Source organism: Peromyscus californicus, unplaced genomic scaffold (assembly GCF_007827085.1).
Source record: "Peromyscus californicus insignis strain IS unplaced genomic scaffold, ASM782708v3 Scaffold_9__1_contigs__length_137607984, whole genome shotgun sequence".
NCBI lineage: Eukaryota > Metazoa > Chordata > Mammalia > Rodentia > Cricetidae > Peromyscus > Peromyscus californicus.
This window is the reverse complement of record NW_026294617.1, coordinates 39,975,282-39,999,591: the sequence shown is the minus strand read 5'-3', so window position 1 is coordinate 39,999,591 and position 24,310 is coordinate 39,975,282.

Sequence of the window (24,310 nt, the reverse complement as noted above, 5' to 3'; positions counted from 1 at the left end):
TGTTTGCTGCAGTTTCTGAAGTTTTTCTTTTTGGCATGATTTTTCTTGTTCCTTTCATTTCACCTACATAGCAGAAATGTTCCTAGAATTTACTCAGCTAGGCATTAAGGTCAGTCTTCTTCCATGCTGCTTTTAGCCTGACTTCCTCATTTCATCCTTCTCTCTGGACAACAGGAAGATTTTTTTCTCAGAAAAGAAAAGTGAACTGCTTCCTTTCAGTTCTCCATCCTGGATCTGCTCAGTCAGGACACTTCCCCCACCCACCCCCCAGAAGCAGAAGAAAGAAAAGCTGCAGAACACAGTCTCCCGCCCGTGGTGCTGTTTCTCTTAGCAGACATTTCTGCCAATTCACCTCTAGGATGTTGAACTTTGGAAATTCTTCCCTCCAGTTCCTTCTCTTGGTTTCTGAAACCACAGACGTGAGAAGTAAAGTTCAACTATAGTTCTTTAATCAGATGGTAGGTCCAATAATTTAATTAGGTGAAGTAATTGTGTTTTAATAGAGTTTAGCTCAAGATTATAGAAATAAAGCAGAAAGTTGACCCAGAGATGATCAGAGTTCTGTATGATTTTCAAAGGAAGGATCCGTGTATATACTCTTCGGAGCTTTCGGGTGAAATCAGAGCTCGCCATGGCTGGAGACAAGGTATAACTGCCAATTATATTGCCCCCCTGCAGGGAGTCTGCACAGTACAGGAGGCAGACTCTGGAAAGCACTTTATGGAATGCCAGTGACTGTAGAAGAATCATTCAAATAAAATACCTTCAGTTACCTGCATAGAGACAGATCATTGCTTACAGAATCATTACCAAACACACATTGACTGGAAATGTAAGTTCTTGGAAGAGCTACACACATTTATCAAGGTAATAATTTAGCTCTGAGAACAGAGCTGCAATCTACTTTGCATATATGATACAAGGTAGAGAATAAATGCATATAGTTCCTTTTTATAAGTAACAAACAGAAAATACTTATCACAGTAAACTTTACATTCAAATTGTGTGTTGACATTCTATTAACTTAGGTAGCTTTGTCATTTACTTTTTAAAAATCTAAAAACTGTCATCTTGAACATATTGCTATAGATTTTTTGTAAATCCATTTAGACATTGCATGCCTTTTTTTTCATTCATTCCATAATGTTTGGTTTATTTATTTTATTGATTTTTAAAAATTAGCGTTCAAAGTAAGGATTTCATTATGGCATTTTAATACATATATGTTCTTATTCATTTATCTCCTCTACTGCTGTCTCCCATTTTCCCAGATATGGGAGTCTGTCAGAGTCCAGCTCCGACCTGCTCCCACCTTTTGAAGGATTCTTGGGTGGAGGAGAGAGGAATGAGAAAATATTAGGTAGAAAGAGTGAAAGACAGAGACACAGGATAGCTTCAGGAGGGCCCTGGGTTGATATCCAGTCGCCCAGAGGTTTGTTCAAAAAGGCTTTTTATAATAATATAATATAATTAATATAATATAATATAACATAATATAGTATAGTATAGTATAATATAACATAACATAATATGAAAGACAAAAGACCTCCCCATTGCCAAATCAAAGCACACCATACAGCCAAGTGAAGACACTTCCAAACACCTGGTAAACACACCCCTGGCCAAATCATCCCATTATGAATCCCTGCTGGGTAAAGCAAGCTCAGATTCTCTGACCTTGAGTGAGGTCTCACTTGATAGCCTCTGTGGGTCACCACACCCAGGCCCTGTTCTGTGTGCTTCATTCCTTCCTGTCTCATCCTCCCCCTGTTTCCCTTATGATCTCTCCCTCTGCTCTCATGGTTGATCCACTCTTTTTTCATGAGCTACACCTCTTCTGCACACGCAGGCATGTACAAGTGCGCACACACACACACACACACACACACACACACACACATAAATCTAAATGTAGATTATGCACATGAGGGTATGGTTATTTGAATGTAATTGACCCCTGTAAGCTCATAGGGAGTGGCACTATTAATAGATGTGGCCTTCATGTAATAGGTGTGGACTTCTTGAAGGAAATATGTCACTGTGGGTGTAGGCTCTGAGGTCTCCTATGCTCAAGTTATGCCTAGTTCAGTTGACTTCCCATTGCCTGCAGTTCAAGATGTAGGACTTTCAGCTCCTTCTCCAGTACCATGTCTGCCCGCACACCACCATGTCGCATCATGATGATAATGGACTAAACCTCTGAAAATGTAAGCCACCACAATCAAATGTTTTTCCTCTATAAGAGTTACTGTAGTCATAGTGTCTCTACACAGCAATAGAAACCCTAACTAAGACAGAGGGCAAACATGGTATTTCTCTTTTTGAGTCTAGAGTAATTCATTTAACATAATCTCTCCAATTTCCTCAATTTTCTGCTAATATTATTATTTCATTTTTTTCTTATTCTGAAAACTTGCATTACTGTACATAAGCACCATTTTTTTGTTCATTCATCAATCCATTGGACATCTAGACAGATTTCTTTTCTTAGCTATTATGAAAATACAACAATAAACACTGGTGAACAAGGATTTCTGTGGCAAGGTAGGTGGACTTGGAGTCTTTTGGTAGAAACTGAGAAGTGGCAGAGTTAGGTATATGGAATGCTTTTCTCTGGGTATGACATAGTCACTGCTGTCTTGAAGTCAGAGTAGCTAATTATCCACATGCAATACTCACAAAACTGGGTCCAATAATATTTCCTCAAAGGGCGAAGTTTTCATAAAGTGGCCCATAAGATAGATGTAAGCCATTCAGGAGCAAGACAATGTACTTGAGACACAGGCCTTTCTTTTACCAATGATGTATAAGATCTTGAAAACTGATGACAAGAGATATTTTTCTTCAGTGGTGTAATTGCCTTTAAGTATACATTGTCAGTATTCCTGTAGGCACCTTCATCTATGCTCCTTAACATAACCACAACTAAGCTTAAGCTTTGGTGGGTGGTTTTTATAGTCTGCCATTGATGGACTATCTGAGGTGAATACACAGCTAGTCATGTCACCAAGAAAAGTTAGATACCTCTGGGTAATGTAATAATTTCATATTTAGATTCTGAGGAACTTTTACACTGACTTGTATAATGTCTGCTCCAGCATGCACTCAGTGTGATACCACAGTACTTAAATGGAGAATTTAATTCAGTTCACTTATCTCAAGGCTGAGAGTGGACTTCGAAGCTTCTTATTGTTATTGGACCTTGATCTATGTGACTTATTTGTTTCTATTTGACAAAGACACCCCCCCAAAAAAATCAGGTACATGTGTACTTTAAACCCTTGTGTGTTCTTGATAGATTATCTTTTTTTTTTTTTTTTTTTTTTTTTTTTTTTTTTTTTTTTGGTTTTTCGAGACAGGGTTTCTCTGTGTAGCTTTGCGCCTTTCCTGGAACTCACTTGGTAGTCCAGGCTGGCCTCGAACTCACAGAGATCCGCCTGGCTCTGCCTCCCGAGTGCTGGGATTAAAGGTGTGCGCCACCACCACCCGGCTTAGATTATCTTTTTTATTAGGATGAAGTGGCCTTTTTAAATGTCTTCTGGTAATTTTTGGTTTGAAGTCTGCCTTAGCAGATATTTTAGAATAGTTACACCAGCTTCTTCTGACTCAATAGGTTGACATCCATCCATTGACTCTCAGTCTCTGGGTGTCTACACTGAGAACAACAGGGAGTTGTTTGCATCTTGATTTTTAATCCTTTCAGCCAGTCACTATCTCTTCACTTCATTAGTGAATTAAGCCGTTTATACTTAAGGCTATTATTAAGAAATGGTTCCTGATTCCTGTGATTTTAATTTGTCATTTTACTAGTTATTTGAATCATTGTTCTTTGCTTTCTTCCTAGCTTGCATAGGGATTCATTTGTTTTTATGTTGAGCATGATGTACTCCTTTCTAGATCCCATCCGTTCATCTATGCCTCTTGTAAACTTTATTTCACGAGTTCTCTTATGACGGAAGCTGCCCTTGTTCCTGTTTGCACAAGTGTCTCCTTTAGTGATGACTTTGTGGTCATGGACTGCCTAGTTTGTGCTTGTCTTGAAATGTCCTTATCCATCCATTGTAGTGAGTTCTTGACCAAAAAGAAGTCCTGCTTCTCAGTTATTTGCCTTCCAAAAACATTCTTTTATGTTTTCCTGGCTTCTAGATTTGCTGTTATCATGAGATCTGGTGTTATTATGGTGTGTTCATCTTTGTAAATGAGTAGTCATTTCTCCTTTACAGTTATTAATATCACTTCTTTGTTTTATATTTTCAATACTTTGGATGCATTATATCACAGTAGGATTCATGTCTATTTTGTGTCTTATATGCCTTATTTACTTGGGGAAGTTTTCTGCTCTGATTTCATGGAACTGACACTCGGCCTTTGGTTTTGTCTCTTCTCTTTCTTTAATCCCATGGAGTCTTAGCTTTGAGCTCACAGCATTGTGGTCATGCTTACTATTTCTTCTCCTCACTGATATTTGATATTAGTGTGTCTTCAATCTTGCCCTTCATCACTGGTGTTCTGTATTCTTCTAGTTAAGTCTATTGGTGACATTTTTCCATCATGGTTTTCATTTGATTCACTAAGTTTTTTGCTACTTACATTTTATTTGATTTTTTTTCAAAACCTCAGTTTCCTTGATTTTTTTCCCTCATGTTGATGACAATTTCATAGTAATAACTATGAAATTGTCATCAACATGAGGGAAAAAAAGTGGATACACTTTGCTGACTTTTTCCTCTATGTTGCTTACTTTCTTAATTAAATTCTGGATTGAGTCAATCTGGCTTTTGTATCTATCTCCATTGAGGTCATTAGTCAAGTCCATTAGTAGGCTTTTAAATTTTCATTTATTATTTTTACCCATTTTGGTATCATTGGATTCCATAGCTGAGGGGTCGGGAATTTTTGGAAGAGTCATGTTGCCTTGATTTTTTTAATTCTTTTTTTTTTAATATTTCTGTGTTGTGATTCTCATAAATGCTAGGTTAGATACCTCTCCAAATTTTATTGGGGGCCTTTCTCATGGCTCAGCCTATTCTTGAATATTCAACCCCGAAAATCATTCTGAGTGGAGCAAACAAATTATTGTAGTGACAATAAAATCCAACCATATAAGATATTAAAATATACTTATGTTTATTTGAGGCTACCTAATAAATTACAAATGACTATAAACCCCAAGTGGGAAAACTAATTTAGAGTATGCTGTGAAGCTAAAATTTATCAAGATAAATATATAAATAGTAAGTGAAGGGTGTAAGGGAAAAATAGAAGGAAAAAATAGAGATGCAAGGCTAAATATACAGCAAAAAATTAAGAAGCGAAGTGACAGAAACATATACAAAAGGGAAAGAAAAGATAAAAAAGATTATAAAAAAGAGAAAATAAATGAAGATTTCCCTATATTAAGAAAGTTCAAAAATGAGATTAGATAAATGTAAGAAGAATATAATAAAAACTAAAAATGAGGGTTTTTTTTTAAAATGTAGCAATAACAATGTCAAAATAATACTAACACTTAGTGGGGAGGAAAAGGGGGACTCGGGGGCCTGTGGCAAAGAGAGAGTAAAACAATAAAAAAATAAAATAACGAAAACTGCCTGACACGATTTGATAAGTGTCTGTATGTATTGTAGGAATAAAATATATCAAACTTGACAGTAATAAGGGAGCTATTCAATAACAGAGCTATATTTAAGTGAAATTGATGAGTATCCAATGTGTACCAAGGCCATAGCATAAATAATTCACTTGGAAAGAAAATTTCTTTAGAGTAATGAAAAATTGAGCAATAAAAATGGGCTTCAATTAAGCAGTGGTCATGGCATTAAAAACACATTTAGTCTTGAAAAATTCAAAAATGCAATGTTTCTGTTTAGAAAGACAACATTCAAATGGCACAGAACCCTAAATACTAATTTGTCATATCTACAAACTAAATTAATGCTTTCTCATGTTCCACTGATATTCTAAAACCAATTACATCTTACTTTATTGATTTTTCCTTAGAGGGAAACCAGAAATTAAAATTTATCCTTATTGGCAGTTATTGTATTCCGTCAGTATATGAATAAAAACTCATTGTAATTATGGTACCTCAAAATGGATTCTAGCAAATCAAGTTGAGTGGGTGTTACATGAAAGGTGCATAGCTTTAATTGTAGTTTAAGTCTAAAGAACAAAATAATGCAAGGACTTTCTCTCTTTGCAAAGCAAATATGTGTTTAGATGATATATAACATTAAAAATGGGCACACACACAAACACACACACATACATATACATATATGCATACATGCAACTACACACACCTATATACATGTACATATATGCATATACATATGTTTGTACATATACATGAACATATATATATATATATATATATATATATATATATATAGGCTTTTAAAACTATAAACACTCTAAAAATATAAAGCTATTCCAGCATTGTGAACATTTTCTCTCTTCTGGTTTCTGTAGAGGAAGATTGAAAATCGCAAACTTTATTCAGCACAATGAAAAATGAAAATGAACAAGGCATAACAGTAACAAATTGATTTTTTTAAAAACGCCCTGAATAAGATGTTTCTCATAATGAACAACAAACATCTTTTTGGGTTTTTAAAAATGCCCTGAATAAGATGTTTCTCATAATGAACAACAAGCATCTTTTTGGCTTCACTTAAACCAAAACTAAAGGAAGTATGGTTTTCAGGGAAGTGTAGAGCAGCACGTCCAGCCATGCTGCCTTCCGCATGACTATCCGTCATTCCTTTCCCTGTGAGTGTTCTATGGATCAGCTCCGTCAGATCAGAAAGCTCTGTCTTTGCTCTATTGAGTAATTTCTGTACTGAAAAGTTTTATAAAGCGTATTATGTGCACTGGATTAAGAACCTTCACACATGAATTTCCAAGTAGGGTTTTCTGACTCAGGCTTCTATTCCCTTCTAAGGAGAAGGGGGAATGAGGAAGTGGTGGCAAAAAGGAGGACCAGGGAGAGAGCCTGGAACAAAGTCCTGGAGGTCTGAAGCTGGTCTTCTAACTTGAAAAGAGATAAAGGTCTGACTTTCATTTGCAAAGGGAGACTGGTTCACCTTTGGATTTGTTCTATCCCCTGCGGCAGCCGTCGGTGCCCCTGAAGTCTTCATAGCCAAGAACTGCACATTATCTGGGCGGGTGTTGAGGACAGCTCTGTACTATATTCTACAGGCTCTGAGCCTTGCCTGGTTTCGCAGAGTTCTACTGCACCATCCCATTGACCCTCAGAAATATCCTGGCATTTTCAAATAACTTTGGTGTGGTGTGTATGTGAGCGTGTGCGTGGGGGGGATTGTTATGCTCGTGAAGCCAGAGGTTAACATTGGGTATAATTTGCTATCCTTCTCTGCCTTTTTTTTGAGATACAGTCTCTCAAACATACATGGAACTTAACATGTTGGTTAATGTGGCTGGCCAATGAGCCATCAGGACACATGTCTCTACCTCCACCCCTTAGCCCTGGGTTATAGGTATGCACTGGCATGCCTGCTAGAGCTCTGAACTCAGATATCTCTGCTCGCTCAGCAAACACTAGGCCAACTCTTAAACCACTCAAATAGCTTAATGAATGGCATTCTAAGACCCAAACCTGATAATCATTTTTAAAATTCCCTTTTCTCCTCCCCAACCCCTCCCAGATCTTCCCCCATCTCCCTACCCACCCAACTTCTTGCTTTCTGTCTCTGTCTCTGTCTCTGTCTCTGTCTCTGTCTCTCTCTGTCTCTGTCTCTGTCTCTCTCTCTCTCTCTCTCTCTCTATATATATATATATATATATATATATGTATATATATATATCATTACTCCCACAGGTAGAGAATAAAACCATTACAATAATACAATAATTTAAAACAAATTTCAAAGCAAGCTTTAATTAAATAGTGGCCAGTTGGATGGGCTCTGGCCAGGTCCATCTCTGGGTTTCCAGAAAATGGCCCCAAATCATGTTTGCAGAAGCTCAAGTATTTTCCATCAGATCCAATCAGGGGCAAGCATCAAGCACACATCCTGACATACCTCCAGCCTACATCCAATCAGGGCCAAGCATAAATCCTGACATATTCCTGCCTGTGAACCTCCTGCCCACATGCGATCAAGCATATCAGGTGCATATGGGTTAAACAAACATGTTTAGGGGAGGCAAAAAGATGAGGCTTATTATCTCCCATGAACAAAAGCCTCAGCATTTCAGGAACTATCTGTCCTTGAGAAAGAGCCTGGCAAATTAGAGGCATTCTGTTTCACAGATCTCTGAGGCACAGTAATTAAAACTTAAAATGTAACTTGCTCTCACTCTCTCTCAAAAAATAAAATCAAAACAAAAAGACAAAAAATTCAATACAAACAAACAAAACATTTAAAAAAAAGGAGTACTTTTTGTATTGGCCTGAGCATGAGGCCTGCTCTGGAGTCTTGCTGATATCAGTGTACTTCCGTTAGAGAACATGGATTCACTTTTCCTCTCACAGAGGTGTTATCCATTACAAAGAGCTTCTTCTTCGTTAGGGATAGGGCTTTGTTTGCACTGCCCCCTTACACACTGACGTCTTTTTGGGTTTGAATTTGTGTGGGTCTTTATGTGCTGTCATAGTCTCTGTGAGTTCCTATGTGCTTCAGCCCTGCTGTGCCCAGATGATGCTGCTTCTTGGGAGTCATCCCCCACCTCTGGCTCTTAAAGTCTTTTTGCTTCCTTTTCCCATAGATCTGAGCCTTGAGCAGAGCGATGTGAGAAAGACACCCTAGTCTTTTACTCTCTGCACATTGATATATGACTGACTGTTCTTAAATTACAGGTGTGTATTTTCATGAAAATAAGCACATTAATCCCATCTCTAGTTCAGTTTAGTTAGAGGAAATGATTAACAAAATTCACACGTGCAGTATGTGCTGTGTAAAATTGAACCAAAGTATTATTACCAGTAATATCTTGTTTTGTTGGTCAATTTACTGAAGAAAAATTGTTTAATTCATGTTAGAAAGCAGAGTGATGTCACTGTGATTACAACCTGCGGCCAAGGAAAGTTCCTAGAAAGAGGTTGTGACTACAAAGGCTGACTGATGAGAATTTTAATGATGTGATGAGGTTGGGCTGTGGTAAATCCAGAGCAACAATATCTTGGGCCATCTTCAGCTTTCTCAAAACTGGTTATGACCCAGCGCTGCACTTGGTCTAGCTTCTTTGTGACTACTAAGCAAATCCTTTGGAACGTACAGACCCCTGGCTTCCACCAGCTAGATGGCTGACTGCCCTTAGATGACATAAAACTGAAACTTGCTCATTTTTGCTATAACCTGCCTATTTGGTATTTCCAACAATGGAAAGTGTCTTGACTTATGATTTACTTTGTTCTGGTACTGTAAAAACTTAATAAAACCATTACCATGTTGTAAGGCAGAATTTGGGACAACCTTAAGCTGTTTCCAGGCCATGGTCACTCATATTTTCCTTTAGAATAAACTATGTCTTATCCCCTTTGAGTTCTTTTACTTGTGTTGACAACAATGGCATGCAAACTGTGACTTATGGAAATGAAGAAAGATTTTTCTTTGGAGTCATAGAAGTCATCCTTTAAAATGAAATTGAATTTTAAACCCAACACTCTCCCTTGAGATATAAATCGAGTGTTTTTCCCAAGGTGGCAGTCTGTAAGATATATTTCCATTATAGCATTACACTAAGAGCATTTGCTTATGTGTTAAATTGGTTAAACAACAGAGGAAGGACAAATAAACCATCCATTGCGTCTGAGAACAAACACACAGGGAATTGAACCCATGCATCATGCCTTCTTCAACTGCTTCTCAGGATGAGCTTTCAGTTCTGAATTCAGAACTAAAATGTAACCACATTTGCCACTTTCAGAGTGAATTCAGCAGCTCCACACTTGAAGCCCTCTAAAAGCTTCAGCGGTAGTTACACAGTGGGGTGTGACAGGAATGTGCTTTGGGGACAATCCAACCCTTCCTTTTCTGCCTAATAATTTTGTGTTCTTGAATAAATTGATCATGGCATTCAAGCATCCATTATTTCCCCCAGAGTGCATGAACAGTACTGATATTTTATTGCTGTTCTGAAGATTAGTTCTTCCTACCATTTCATTAATCAGCATAAGCAGTCCATAAGTATCACTCCCTTTATCTACTTTTGAGAGACCCTCATCTATGGATTAATGTATGTGGATTTTTCTTTGGGCTGCCAGCTCACAAAAGACCACATGGAGATTTATTATTAATTATGAAAGCTCAACCTATACCTTAGACTTGTCCCTTATAACTTAAATTAACCCATTTATATTAAGCTATGTTTTGCATCATGGCTTTTTACCTTTCTTCCATCTTGCACTTTCTGTTTCCTCTCTGTGTTCTCTGGCACCTCTCCCACACCTCGATTCATCTCCCTTTCTTCTCTCTCTGCCCAGAAGTCTCACCTAGCTTCTTCCTGCCTAGCTATTGGCCATTCAGCTCTTTATTAAGCCAATCAGAAGGCACCTTGGCAAAGACACATCTTCACAGTTTACAAAAAGATCATTCCACAACAGATTAATAATCTCACATAAAAATTAGAAATCATCCCCATATGCCTACTTGGACAAACAGTTTTGCTAAAATAGTCAGTCATGTTTTTCTATAGCTACCTAAGTTTAACAAACTAATTAAACTTCATTAATGAAACTTCATTAACCTTGAAAACTGAACCTACTTCAAAGCTGTTTGATTTAGCTTAGGTCTATTTTTCAATAATTTAAATAATACAATAGGATTTTACTTTTCTTCTATTTCGAACATGGTATGAATTCTGGGAGTGGCTTGGTTCAGCTACCTGTATTGTTACTGCCTGGCCATTGTAGATGCTATGAATTATCTAATTAGCCCAAGACTCATGAGCTAACCCAGAGAGGTGAGAGCTGTCAGGAATGGGTCAAGAACTATGAATGCCAATGGAAAGTTGGCATTCCAGAGTAGAAGTCAATAGTCATGACTCAGGAGTCTTGTCTGCATAATCTACAGGAAAGCTTCTGCTTGATTGCTCTAGAGATCATGAAAAGTGATGGAAAAATGTGGACATTGAGGGCTGTACCTCACCTGTTCTGTAAAAAATATTTGTAGATTTAATGTAGAGACTAGAAGAAAATTAAATGAGATAATTAAATGTTGCAAGGGATGATCTTAAGGATTTGATTTAATTTCATCAGTGTTACCACACATAAATTCTAGACTACGGCAAAGAATAAAGTGGAGAAATAAAGATGGATATGTAGATCTCATTCCATTTCTCTGTCATTGGGTGATCCCTGTGTCTTTCTTGGGGTCCTGTTTTCCAGGTAGCCTCCCTGTGATGTGAGTAGCAGACAAGTCATCCTTGTTTCATGTCTAGTATCCTGCTATGAGTGAGTACATACCATGTTTGTCTTTCTGAGTCTGGGTTACCTCACTCAGGATGATTTTTTCTAGATCCATCCATTTGTCTGCAAACCTCATGATGCCATTGTTTTTCTCTGCTGAGTAGTATTCCATTGTGTATATGTACCACATTTTGTTTATCCATTCTTCAGTTGAAGGGCATCTGGGTTGTTTCCATGTTCTGGCTATTACAAACAATGCTGATATGAACATAGCTGAACAAGTGCTCTTATGGTGTGGTTGAGCATTTCTTGGGTATATGCCCAAGAGTGGTATAGCTGGATCTTGGGGGAGATTGATTCCCAATTTTCTAAGAAAGCGCCATATTGATTTCCAAAGTGGTTGTACAAGCTTGCATTCCCACCAGCAGTGGAGGAGAGTTCCCCTAGCTCCACATCCTCTCCAGCATAAGGTGTCTTCAGTGTTTTTGATCTTAGCCATTCTGACAGGCGTAAGGTGGTATGAGTGGGGGTAATGAAAGGCGAGGGTTGAGGGAAAGAGAGCTTGGGGGAGCGGGAGATCCCAGCTGGATCAACAACAGAGAGGGAGAACAAGGAATAGGAGACCATGGTAAATGAAGACCACATGAGAATAGGAAGAAGCAAAGTGCTAGAGAGGCCCACAGAAATCCACAAAGATACCCACACAACAGATTGCTGGCAATGGTCGAGAGACAGCCCGAACTGACCTACTCTGGTGATGGGATGGCCAAACACCCTAATTGTTGTGCTAGAAACCTCATCCAACTACTGAGGGATCTGGATGCAGAGATCCATGACTAGGCCCCGGGTGGATCTCTGGGAGTCCAATTAGCGAGAATGAGGAGGGTTTATATGAGCGAGAATTGTTGAGACCAAGGTTGGATAAAGCACAGGGACAAATAGCCAAATGAATGGAAACACATGAACTATGAACCAATGGCTGAGGGGTCCCCACTGGATCAGGCCCTCTGAATGGGTGAGACAGTTGATTGGCTTGATCTGTTTGGGAGGCATCCAGGCAGTGGGACCAGATCTTGTGCTCATTGCATGAGTTGGCTGTTTGAAACCTGGGGCCTATGCAGGATTGTTTGGCTCGGCCTGGGAGGAGGGGACTAGACCTACCTGGACTGAGTCTACCAGGTTGACCTCAGTCTGTGGGGAAGGCTTTGCCCTGGAGGAGATGGGAATGGGGGGGGGGTTGGGGGGAAGGTGAGGGGGACGGGAGGGGGGAGAACAAGGGAATCCATGGCTGATATGTAGAACTGAATTGTATTGCAAAATAAAAAAAAATAAATAAATAAAATAAAAAAAAGATGGATATAAATATAACAAAAGGTTATATAATTCTTTCATATACAAATACTTCAAATCTTCAGGCTTTAACTCCTGCTTCCCTGAGGCAATCCTGTATATTCTGTGATATCTTTGCTTTAGCATAATTACACAATCATTGTTGTTTGCTTACCTCTTTTCTGGAAATTCTCTCTCTAAATGGAAGTGAAAAAATAAGGATACATGTGTATAGAAGATGTGATCCTGGGCTGGGGAGCTTCATCTTAATGGGCACGGGTACACACCTATGCAGCACAGGCTGGTTTTCAGGTTTCAAGCTGTTATAGTCACTGCATTATGGATAATGAAAAGTGTGGAGGAATTCTTCCTTTCAACCAACTTTGATGTGGATAGGCTATTTCAGCTGAAATTAAAGGGGAAGAGCATATCTCATCAAAAGCATGTTTTTGTATATTCACTTGATATCATATTCTCATTATCCAGTCATTTGTCTGCAGATCCTACGGGATCTCTCTTTGTTTTAAAATTTTCCTTTTTTCTTTAGTTTTTATGGGAAACTATTGCATGATGATATATTAATAAAATTTCATTTAAATTATAAAGAAACACTAGAATTAATTTTAGGATGGCAGATACCAAAATTTCAGAAAATAAATAGCTATAAAAACATATGGTTTTTGATATCCACATGAAATATATCTTATTAGTATAGGTGCAAATTCCCCCAAACTCAATGGAAAGAAAAAGATCCATACTATGTCTGAAGTAAGACCATAAATTTCCACAAGGACCTCATCCACTAAATAAGTATAGAAGGAGGAAGAATACAGGAACAAATTGTGAATACAGATGACAGAAACAGACATCAGAACTGACTAGAGAAAGGTTAAGGCATAAAATCTTTCAAAGTACACAAAGTAAGTAGGCATGCTAAGAAGAGGAACAGAGAAGTAAAAAAGCATGCAGAGAGTGGAGAGCAGAACTACAGGCATCAGTGAACCACCCATTATTCTATTTTCATTTATTTATCAAATACAAGTCAATCTTTACACTAGAAATCTCAAGAGGGAATTAAAAGTCAAGACTACTGAGGGTATCAACAGATAGCATTTGCCAACTCAATTAGCCCAAGTCTCTTGCCTCAGATCCATTGCACCCCAGGAACTGAGGAAACTCAGAGAAAGAAATTACTGAGGAAAGGCCACCAAATGAACAAACCAAAATAAGACAGGCAAATCTGTTCCATTTTTTGAAAAAAAAAAAAAGCAGATACAGACTTCAAAATACACATGATAAGCTGAGAACAACTCTAGGCAAATACAGATAATGATTAATTAGCAGAAGAAATGGTAGGCAACAAACCTACCATAGATTCAACTAACCAGATTTGTATTTTTCTGAAGGAGTTAGGAAAATATTTAGTGTATATGGTAACTTCCTGTAAAAGAGGAAGATAAAAAGATAATGCTTGATCCCCCAGACCATCCCCTCCTAACCTCTCTCCTCCTACTTGTCACTGTATCCCAGCCCTCAACTGAAGCAGGTACCCCAATTCAACCACAGGACAAAGCTTCTAGAAAATCAGGCAGTCTGCCCACAGACCTTCCCTGCTCTCTCTGGTTCCCCAGGCCCAGTTCCTCAGTCTTGCCCCTAGTGCTGCAACAGAACACAAGCTGCAGCCTCTCTGTTCTGCAGTTTTCCTTCTGCTATGCCCACATCTCCTGTGGATCCCATAGACCATCAACTCCTAACCCCTCTCCTCTCACTCCTTGCTTGTATCCCAGTTACCAATTTCAGCAGACAATCCCTGTGAATATACCAGCTGAGCAGGCTGGTAAAACAGGGAACTCAAAGCCATCACATTCTTCGAAATCCAGAGAGGAAACAGAAATCAAAGAACAAAGCACCCATTCAACAAAGACAAAAGTAAAAGTCAACACCTAGACCTGTAACCATCCCTAACCATGAATTCCAGAAGCCAGCATAAGAACACAAACAATATCATCACAACAAATATGTCTCCACTAGAATCCATCTATCCTACCATAGCAGGCCTTGAATATTCCCACATAGTTGAATAACAAAAAAAGACCTTAAAAACAACTTTATGAAGATGATAGAGGCCCGTAAAATGAAAGAAATAAACCCTTTACAAAAAAACACAAAACACAAACAAACAATTGGAGGAAATGAATAAATCCCTTAAAGAAAATATAAGCAGTTGAGGGAAATTAATAAAACTGTTCAAAACCTTAAAATGGAAATGGAAGCAATAAAGAAAACACAAATTGAGGAAATTATGGAAATAAAAAATTTAGGGATTTAAATAGGAGCTACAGAGGAAAGCATCACCAACAGAATACAAGAGATGGAAGAGACGATCTTGGGCATTGAAGATATGATATAACAAATGGATACATTGGTCAAAGAAAATATTAAATCTAAAATATTACTGACACAAAACATCTAGGAAATATGGGACACTATGAAAAGTCCAACCCTAAGAATAACATGAATAGAGGAAAGGAGAAGAATCCCATCTCAAAGACACAGAAAATACTTTCAACAAAATCATAAAAGAAATTCTTCCTAACTTAAAGAAGGAAATGCCTATAAAGATCCAAGAACCACACAGAACACCAAATAGATTAGACCAGAAAAGAAAGTTCTCTTGGCTCATAATAATCAAAATATTAAACAAAGAGAATAAAGGAAGAATATTAAAAGTTGCAAGTCCAAGTAGAATATGAATGTAGACTTATTAGAAATACACCTGACTTGTCAATGGAGACTTTAAAAGCCAGAAAGGTCAGGATAGATATGCTACAGCAGACTCTAAGAGACCAACAGATGCCAACCCAGATTACACCCAGCAAAACTCTCCATCACTATAGGTGGAGAAAATAAAATATCCCATGTATCTATTGACAAATCCAGCCACACAGAAGTTTCTAGAAGAAAAACTCCAAACTGAGGAGGCAAACTACAACCATGAAAACACAGGAAATAAATAATTTCACACCAGCAAAACCAAAAGAATGGAAGAACATATACAGACCAGCAGCAGCAGTTGCAGCAGCAGCAGCAGCAACAAAAATAACAGGATTCAACAATCATTGCTCATTGATATCTCTCAATTCCAATGTCCTCAATTCCCTCAATAGACACAGACTAATAAAGTGGATATGAAAGCAGGATCCATCCTACTGCTGCATCCAAGAAACACAACTCAATATCATGGATAGATATTATGTCAGTGTAAAGGACTGGAAAAAGATATTCCAAGCAGATGGACCTAAGAAGCAAGCTGGTGTAATCATTTTCACATTTAACAAAATAGACTACATATCAAAATTAATCAAAAGAAGCAGAGATGGACAGTATATACTCATCAAAGGAAAAATTCACCAAAATGGCACTTCAATTCTTAATGTCTATGTCCCAAACAAAAGAGCATCTGTTTGTAAAAGAAACATTACTATAGCTTATATCAAATATTATCTCTCACACACTGATAGTGGGAGATTTCAATACCTGATTCTTACCAAAGGACAGGTTATTCTGACAAAATCTAAACAGAGAAATACTAGAGCTAACAGACATTATAAACCAACTGAACCTAACAGATATTTATAGAAAATTTTACCTAAATACAAAGTAATGTACCTTCTTCCCAGCACCTCATGAAACTTTTTCCATAATTATCCACATACTCAGACACAAAGCAAGTCTTGACAGATACAAAAACACTGAAATAACTCCCTCTAGACTATCAGACCATTGCAGATTAAAACTGGATATCAATAGCAACAGAAACAAAAGAAAGCTTACAAACTCATGAAAACTGAGCAACTCTACACTGAATGAAGAATGAGTCAACAGAAATAAAGAAATTAAAGATGTCTAGAATTCCATAAAAATGAATACACATCATAGGCAAACTTGGGAGACACACAGTAGTGCTAAGAGGAAGGTTCATAGCACTAAGTGCCTACATAAAAATTGGAGAGATCTTGTACTAGAAAATTAATAGCACATATGAAAGTTCTAGAACAAAAATAAGTAAGCACATGAAAGAGGAATAGATTGCAAGAAATAAACTGAAGGATGAAATCAGTAAAATAGAAATAAGGAGAACAAAACAAAGAATCAATGAAACAAAGAATTGGTTCTCTGAAAACATCAACAAGATAAATAAACCCTATCCAAACTAACTAAAAGGTGGAGGGGGAACATCCAAATTAATAAAATCAGAAATGAAACGGGGGACATAGCAGCAAACACCAAGGAAATCCAGAGAATCAGAAGGACATACTTTAAAAGCCTCTACTTCACCAAATTGGAAAATCTAATAGAAATGGCTAATTTTCTTGATAGCTATCACTTGCCAAAGTTAAATCAATATCAGATAAACTATTTATAGACCTATAACCTCTAGCGAAATCGAAACATTCATTTAAAGTTTCCCAACTAAAAGAAAAGCCCGTGGCCAGATGGTTTTAGCACAAAATTTTACCAGACTTTCAAAGAGTTCATGTCAATATTTCTCAAATTATTCCACAAAATAGAAACAGAAGGAACATTGCCCAATTCATTTTATGAGGCTACAGTTACCCTGATACCCAAACTACATAAAGACTCAACAAAGAAAAATAATTATAGGCAAAATTCTCTTATGAACATAGATGCAAAAATATTCAACAAAATATTGGCAAATTGAATCTAACAACACATCAGAATGATTATCCACCATGGATAAACAAGTAGGCTTCATCCCAGAGATGCAGGGATGCTTCAACATATGAAAATCAGTTAAATGTAATCTACTGTATAAACAAACTGAAAGAAAAAAAGCACATAATCATCCCATTAGATGCATAAACAGCCTTTGACAAATTACATAACCCTTCATGATAAAATTCTTGTACAAAAGACAATTCTAAACATAATAAAGGCATTTACAGCAAGCCTATAGCCAACATCAAATTAAATGGAAAGAAACTCAAAGCAGTTCCAAAAAAATCAGGAACAATACAAGGTTATCCACTCTCTCCATATCTATTCAATATAGACTTGAAGTTTTAGCTAGAAAAATAAGACAACTGAAGGAGATCAAAGGTATTTGAATTGGAAAAGAAGAAGGCAAAGTATTGTTATTTTCAAATGGTGTGGTAGTATACAAAAGTGACTCTAAATATTACACCAGGGAACTCCTACAGTTGATAAACACTTTCAGTGAGATGGCTGGATATAAGATTAACTCAAAAATATCAGTAGCTCTCCTATATGAAAATGAAAAATCAACTAGAACAAAATCAAGGAAACAACACCTTTCATAATAGCCCCAAATAATATAAAATATCTTGGGGTAATGGTAACCAAACAAGTGAAAGACTTGTGTGACAAAAACTTCAAGTCTTTGAAGAAAGAAATTGAACAAGATGGAAAATTTCCTACTCTCATGAAGCAGTAGAATTAACATAGTAAAACTGGCCATCTTACCAAAAGCAATCTGAAGATTCAATGCAATACCCATCAAAATCCTAACACAATTCTTTACAGACCTTGAAAAGACAATGCTCAACTTCATATGGAAAAACAAAACCCAAGATTGCTAAAATAATCCTCAATTAAAAAAAAAAACTACTGGAGGTATCATCATCTCTGATTTTAAGTTGTACTGAAGAACTACTGTAACAAAATCCACATATTATTTGCATAAAAACAGACACATTGATCAATGGAATCAAATTGAAGAACCTGACATAAAACCAACATGTATGAAAACCTTATTTTTGATAAAGAAACCAGAATACACACTGGAAAAAAAAGACAACACCTTCAGCAAATTCTTCTGGTCAAACTGGATAGCTAAATGTAGAACAGTGGCTCTCTGATTTCCTAAAGCTGTGACCCTTTAACACAGTTCCTCACATTGTGCTGGCCTCCAACCATATCCTTACTTTCACTGTTACTTTGTAACTATAACTTTGTTATTGCTATGAATTGCAATGTAAATATCTGTGTTTTCTGATGGTCTTAATTGACTCCTGTAAAGGGGTCACTGGATCCCCAAAGGGGTCACAACCCACAGGCTGAGAACTACTGATACAGAAAAATACAAATGTATCCATAGTCATTACCCCGCACAAAACTAAAGTTCCAGTGGTCAAAGACTTCAATATAAAACCAGATACACTGAACCTAGTAGAAGAGAAAGTGGGGAATAGCCTTGAATGCATTGGCACAGGAGATGACTTTCTAAACAGAACACCAATAGTGTAGGCACGAAGATAAACAACACAACACTGGGACCTTATGAAACTGAAAAGCTTCTGCATAGCAAAGGACACCATCATTCAGACAAAGTGAAAGACTAAAGAATGGGAAAAGATTTTTACCAACTCCACATCTGATGGAGAACTAATATACAAAATATATAAAGAACTCAAAAAACTATATATCAAGAAAACAAATAACCCAACTTTTAAAAATGGAGTACAGATCTAAACAGAGAATTCATATAGAGGAATCTCAAATGGCTGAGAAACATTTAAAGAAATGTTCAACATCTTTATCGGTCACAGAAATGTAAATCAAAGTACTTTCAGATTCCATCTTACACCTGTTAGATGGCTAAGATCAGTAATACAAGTGACAGCTAATGGTGACAAAGATATGGAACAAGGGGAACACTCCTCCATTGCTGGTGGGAGTGCAAACATGTACAACCACTATGGAAATCAACATGGTGGTTCCTCAGAAAATTGGGAATGACTCTACCTCAAGTCCAGCTATACCACTCTTGGGCATATATCCAAAGGACACTCCATCCTACCACAGAGACATTTGCTCAGCCATGTTCATTGCAGCTTTATTCTTTTTTTTTTTTTTTTTTTTTTTTTTTTTTTTGGTTTTTCGAGACAGGGTTTCTCTGTGTAGCTTTGTGCCTTTCCTGGATCTCGCGCCGTAGACCAGGCTGGCCTCGAACTCACAGAGATCCGCCTGCCTCTGCCTCCCGAGTGCTGGGATTAAAGGCGTGCACCACCACCGCCCGGCGCAGCTTTATTCTTAATAGCTGGAAACTGGAAACAATCTAAATGTCCTTCAACAGAAGAATGAATAAACAAAATGTGCTACATGTAGTATTTATTACACATCTGTTTTAAAAATGACATCGTGAAATTCACAGGCAGATGGATGAAACTATTAAAAAAAAACTCATTGTGAGGAGGTAATCCACACACAGAAAGACAAATAAGTGGATATTAACCATTAAGTAAATGATAACCAAACTACAATCCATGTACATAGAGAGGTTAGATGAGGAGGAAGGGTCTAGTGGGAGACACTTGGACCTTCCTGGGAAGGGGAAATAGAATAGATTTTGTGGGTGGACTGGGAGTGGGTGGGGAAGGGAGCAGGAGTGGGAGGGATGAGGTCAGAGGCATGGGATGGAGGGAAAGATGGAATTGCGGGTATTGGGTGGGTGTGGAAACCTAATGCAGCAGAGACTTCCTGGAATCTATGAAGGTGATTCTAATGAGATCTTATAGTAATGAGGGATACAAAGGCTAAACTGTCTACCCCTTGTAGCCAGGCAAGACTTCCAGTGGTGAGTCTAGGTTGCATTTAATTGAGTTATTGGCCAAAGGGATAGCATGGAAATTCCTAAACAACCCAGACTGATGCTAAGAGAAAGGGTTGCTCTCCACCAACTGATAGTGGGGCTCTATTGCTGAGAACAGCATCCACAGAACTCATTGAACATGGAAAAGTCCAGCTGAAGCCTACATAAAGCATTCTTCTGTACATTTTAATCTCTTTGATGTGGGAAGTTACTCTGCAGGCTACTGAAAGAGAAACATGGACACGAATACAGCCATACAACCCTTGACCTACCATCTGTTCTTCCTGAAAAATATGCTAGGGCAATGGTAGCACAGAACTTGTGGGAGTACTCAACCAGTATCTGGTCTGACTTAAGATCCACTCCATGAGAAGGGATCTATATCTGACATTGCTCAGGTCACCAAGTACCAGAGACTTCTGATTCTGGATATCCCAAAAGTCCTAGGGTAAAACCAAATACACCTGGCCTAAAAAATAATAAAATAAAATGATTCCTAATGTTACTCAGTTATACTCACAGATCAGTGCTTTACCCAGTCATCATCAAAGAGGCTTCCTTCTTCAGCAGTCTCCACAAAATCACTCCCCTCAGAGTTCAGGGAATCCCATGGAAGAGGAGGTAGAAAGATTTTCAGAGTCAGAGGGGATGAAAGACACCAGGAGAACAAGGCCCTCTGAATCAACTAAACAGGGAGCACATGAACTCAGAGACTGAAGCAGTGAGCACAGGGCCTACATGAGTCTACTCTGTGAGTCCTACATGAGTCCTCTGACTATATATTATAGCTATCAGCTTGTGGGGGGTCCTCTTTCCCTCTCAGCCTGTTGACCACCAGGTCATGAGGGGAAAGGAGCAGAGGGGGTGGGTGAGCTTTGTATGCAGCCCATGAGCACAGATGGACAGAAGGAGGCTTCCGGGAGACAGACTTCAGTGAATCAGATCAACTTTATTCCAGAGTATAAGGAATATATAGGATTTGGGAGCCTGGGGACAAACCCTAATTTGTATTAAGTGGCATGCTCCTCTCACAAGGCTTAGTATGTGGTGGTAGGTTCCTACAGCAGGGCTCCTAGCACAAGTCTTCTAGCAGGGATCTGTGCCAAGAGTCAAGCTAAAGATGAATCAAGCATCTGGTTTAGAGACAGTTTTCAGATAAGGTCAGTCCTATAGGCCCAGGGACATTCTTCAGATAAGGGCAGGTAGAGAGCAGGAAGCTTTGTGGGAGGGAGGGAGCTCCGTGTTGCCTAGCTATTGAGACAAGCTGCCAGGCCATGGGGAGACGGTGACCTGTAACCAGCGAGCAGTGTATTCGAACATTAGCTTAGCATTTTTGTCTGTTTTTCAAGACAGGGTTTCTCTGTGTAGCTTTGTGTCTTTCCTGGAACTCACTCTGTAGCCCAGGCTGACCTCGAACTCACAGAGATCCGTCTGTCTCTGCCTCCCAAGTGCTGGGATTAAAGTTGTACGGCACCACCGCCGGGCTTAGCTTAGCACATTTATGGGACTCCTGAGAGTGAGAGCTCTGAAGCTTGTGCCTTCTCTTGGGACTCTTTTCCCATTGTTGGCTTGAGTGTCCACCTTCGATATGAAAGCTTTTGCTTCATCTTATTATACTTTATTTTGCCATATCTAATTGTTATAAATCTTTCTAATAAGAGACAGAAAGGGAGTGGATTCAAAGGGAAGAGGAGGTGAAGAGGAACTTGGAGGAATTGGGGAGGGGAAACCATAATTAGGATATACTGTATGAGAAAAGGATCTATTTTCAATAAAAAAGATAACGTTCATATAAAAAAGTCAATGAAGGACAAAGATGCACATTCTGGTCCAGGGCTCTTCACTGGGCAGATGGGCTCTATTATGATGAGCAAATACATAGCAGGGAACGGAAAAAGAGAGAGGCAGAATGGTTCATGTCCTGTGGAGAGAGGCAGATCTGAAAAGGTGAAGGCAGCGAGGAGTGGGCTGAGGTGGGTGGCCTGCTTGCCATCTGGGGCCATGGTGATGTCCAGGCCTGAGCCGCAGCCAAAGGCTGTATCTGCACCCGCCACAGCTGTGGTCTGTGTCGATGTCTGTGGCTCCTGTTACCGCTGAATGCTGAGAGGATAGAGCTGCACGGAGTTGGACCTGCCCCTCACTGGCTGCAATGGTAGGGAAAACTGGTCCTACCCCTCACCTACTTCAGCACTAGAGAGAGTGGGTCCTGCACCTTGCTTGGGCAGCATTTCGGAGCTGACCCTGTTGGGGGTAGGGGAACTGACCCTGAGCATGTGAGAGTGGGAGGGCTTGTCCAGCCCTCCTCTTCTGCCACGTGGTAGCACGGGTGAGGGAAAGATGCCCTCCCCACCTCACCCCTCCCCACCTCTCCACCTCACTCCTCTCCACCTCATCCCTCTCTACTTCACCCTTCCTCACCTCACCCCTCCCAACCTCTCCACCTCACCCCTCCCCACCTCACCCCTTTCTACCTCACCCCTCCCTACCTCACCCCTCCCCAGCTGTGGCAGGTGGGAGAACTGATCCTCGAACTGCAGCACCAGTGAGAGCAGGCCCTGCACCTTGTCTAGGCAGCACATTGGAGCTGACCCTGTTGACAGGGGTAAGGGTGAGCATAGGAGATCTGTCCCCACTTCTCATCTGTGATATGGTTGCTTAACTGACAGGGAGATGTCCTCTTCTCCCCCCCACACTCCACACTGCCTGTGGCAGGTGGGAGAGCTGGCCCTGAGATCATGGGAACTGAACCAGTGAGCTGGCCCAGCATCTCACCGGCTGCTGCACTAAGGAAAGCAGGCCCTGTACTTCACCTAGGCAACACAGAAGAGCTGGCCCTGCTGGTGATGGCATGGGTAAGAAGACCCATGCTGTGAATATGGGAGAGCTAGTCCTACCACTCATCTGCAGCACTCGGCAGAGTGACCCCTACACCTCACCTGGGCAACACAGTAGAGCTGGCCCTAGCGGTGTGGGTGTGGGCAAGCTGGCCTGAGAGTGTGAGAAGAGAATAACTTGCCCCACTCCTTGTATTACTACATAGGGTGAGCTAGCCAGGGCGGTGCTGGAGAGCTCACCTTGGTGTTGAGGATGAGGGAGAGCTGGCAGGCTGACCAACCCAGCAAACACCCAGACCCAAAACCAGGGCTATGAGTTGGCCCATCCCATTATCCATTCCATCTGTGATTTGCTGGAGCTCCTGAAGGGGATGGTCCTGCAGACTCAAAGTTGCAGGATCTCCAGACAACAACCGATATCCAAGATGAGCCCCAGTGAGGGCCCGGTATTGATGGTGTAGCAGAAACCAGAGGCCTCAAACCAGACCAATGATTCATTGCAATGAACACTTGCAAGTGATGACATATGGACTAAAGGGTGAGCTGTGTAACTCACTGTGCCACACTTCAGCTTCCACTACGAGATTTTTCTTTTCTTTTCCTTTTTTCTCCTTTCTTTTCTTTCAAACTTTGTTTTGTTTTGTTTTATCCTGTGGGGGAGACTGCAAGGGTAGAGGTCATATGGGAAGAGGCAGGGAGATGAGTGTGATCATGATGCAGGATATGAAAGCCACAGTGAATCAATTAAAAGTTAAATAGGAAAAAAATTAATAAAAACAATAAAAAAGCCAAACATCAAATTAGACTTTAAGTATAGGATTAGGGGAAAGTGTGTTGACATTATGGTCTCGTGCTTGGCCAGCTTCTTGAATCCCGTTCTCTATCTTAAATTGTTCAGAAGAGAAATTTCCTGTCATTGTGCTCTGTTGCAATCAGCACAGTGATGGCTCATGCATGTACTTGTTTCACTTTTGTAGGGTACATTTGGTTTAACTGAGAAGTCACAAGAGACCAGTAATACGGCTGAAGTGCAAAATAAATGCACAAATTCAGTTAAGTGAAATTCAATCATTTAGAATAATATGGATGATTCAGAATAGCAAGAAATCATATAAAATGTTTAATGATTCACAACATTAATGT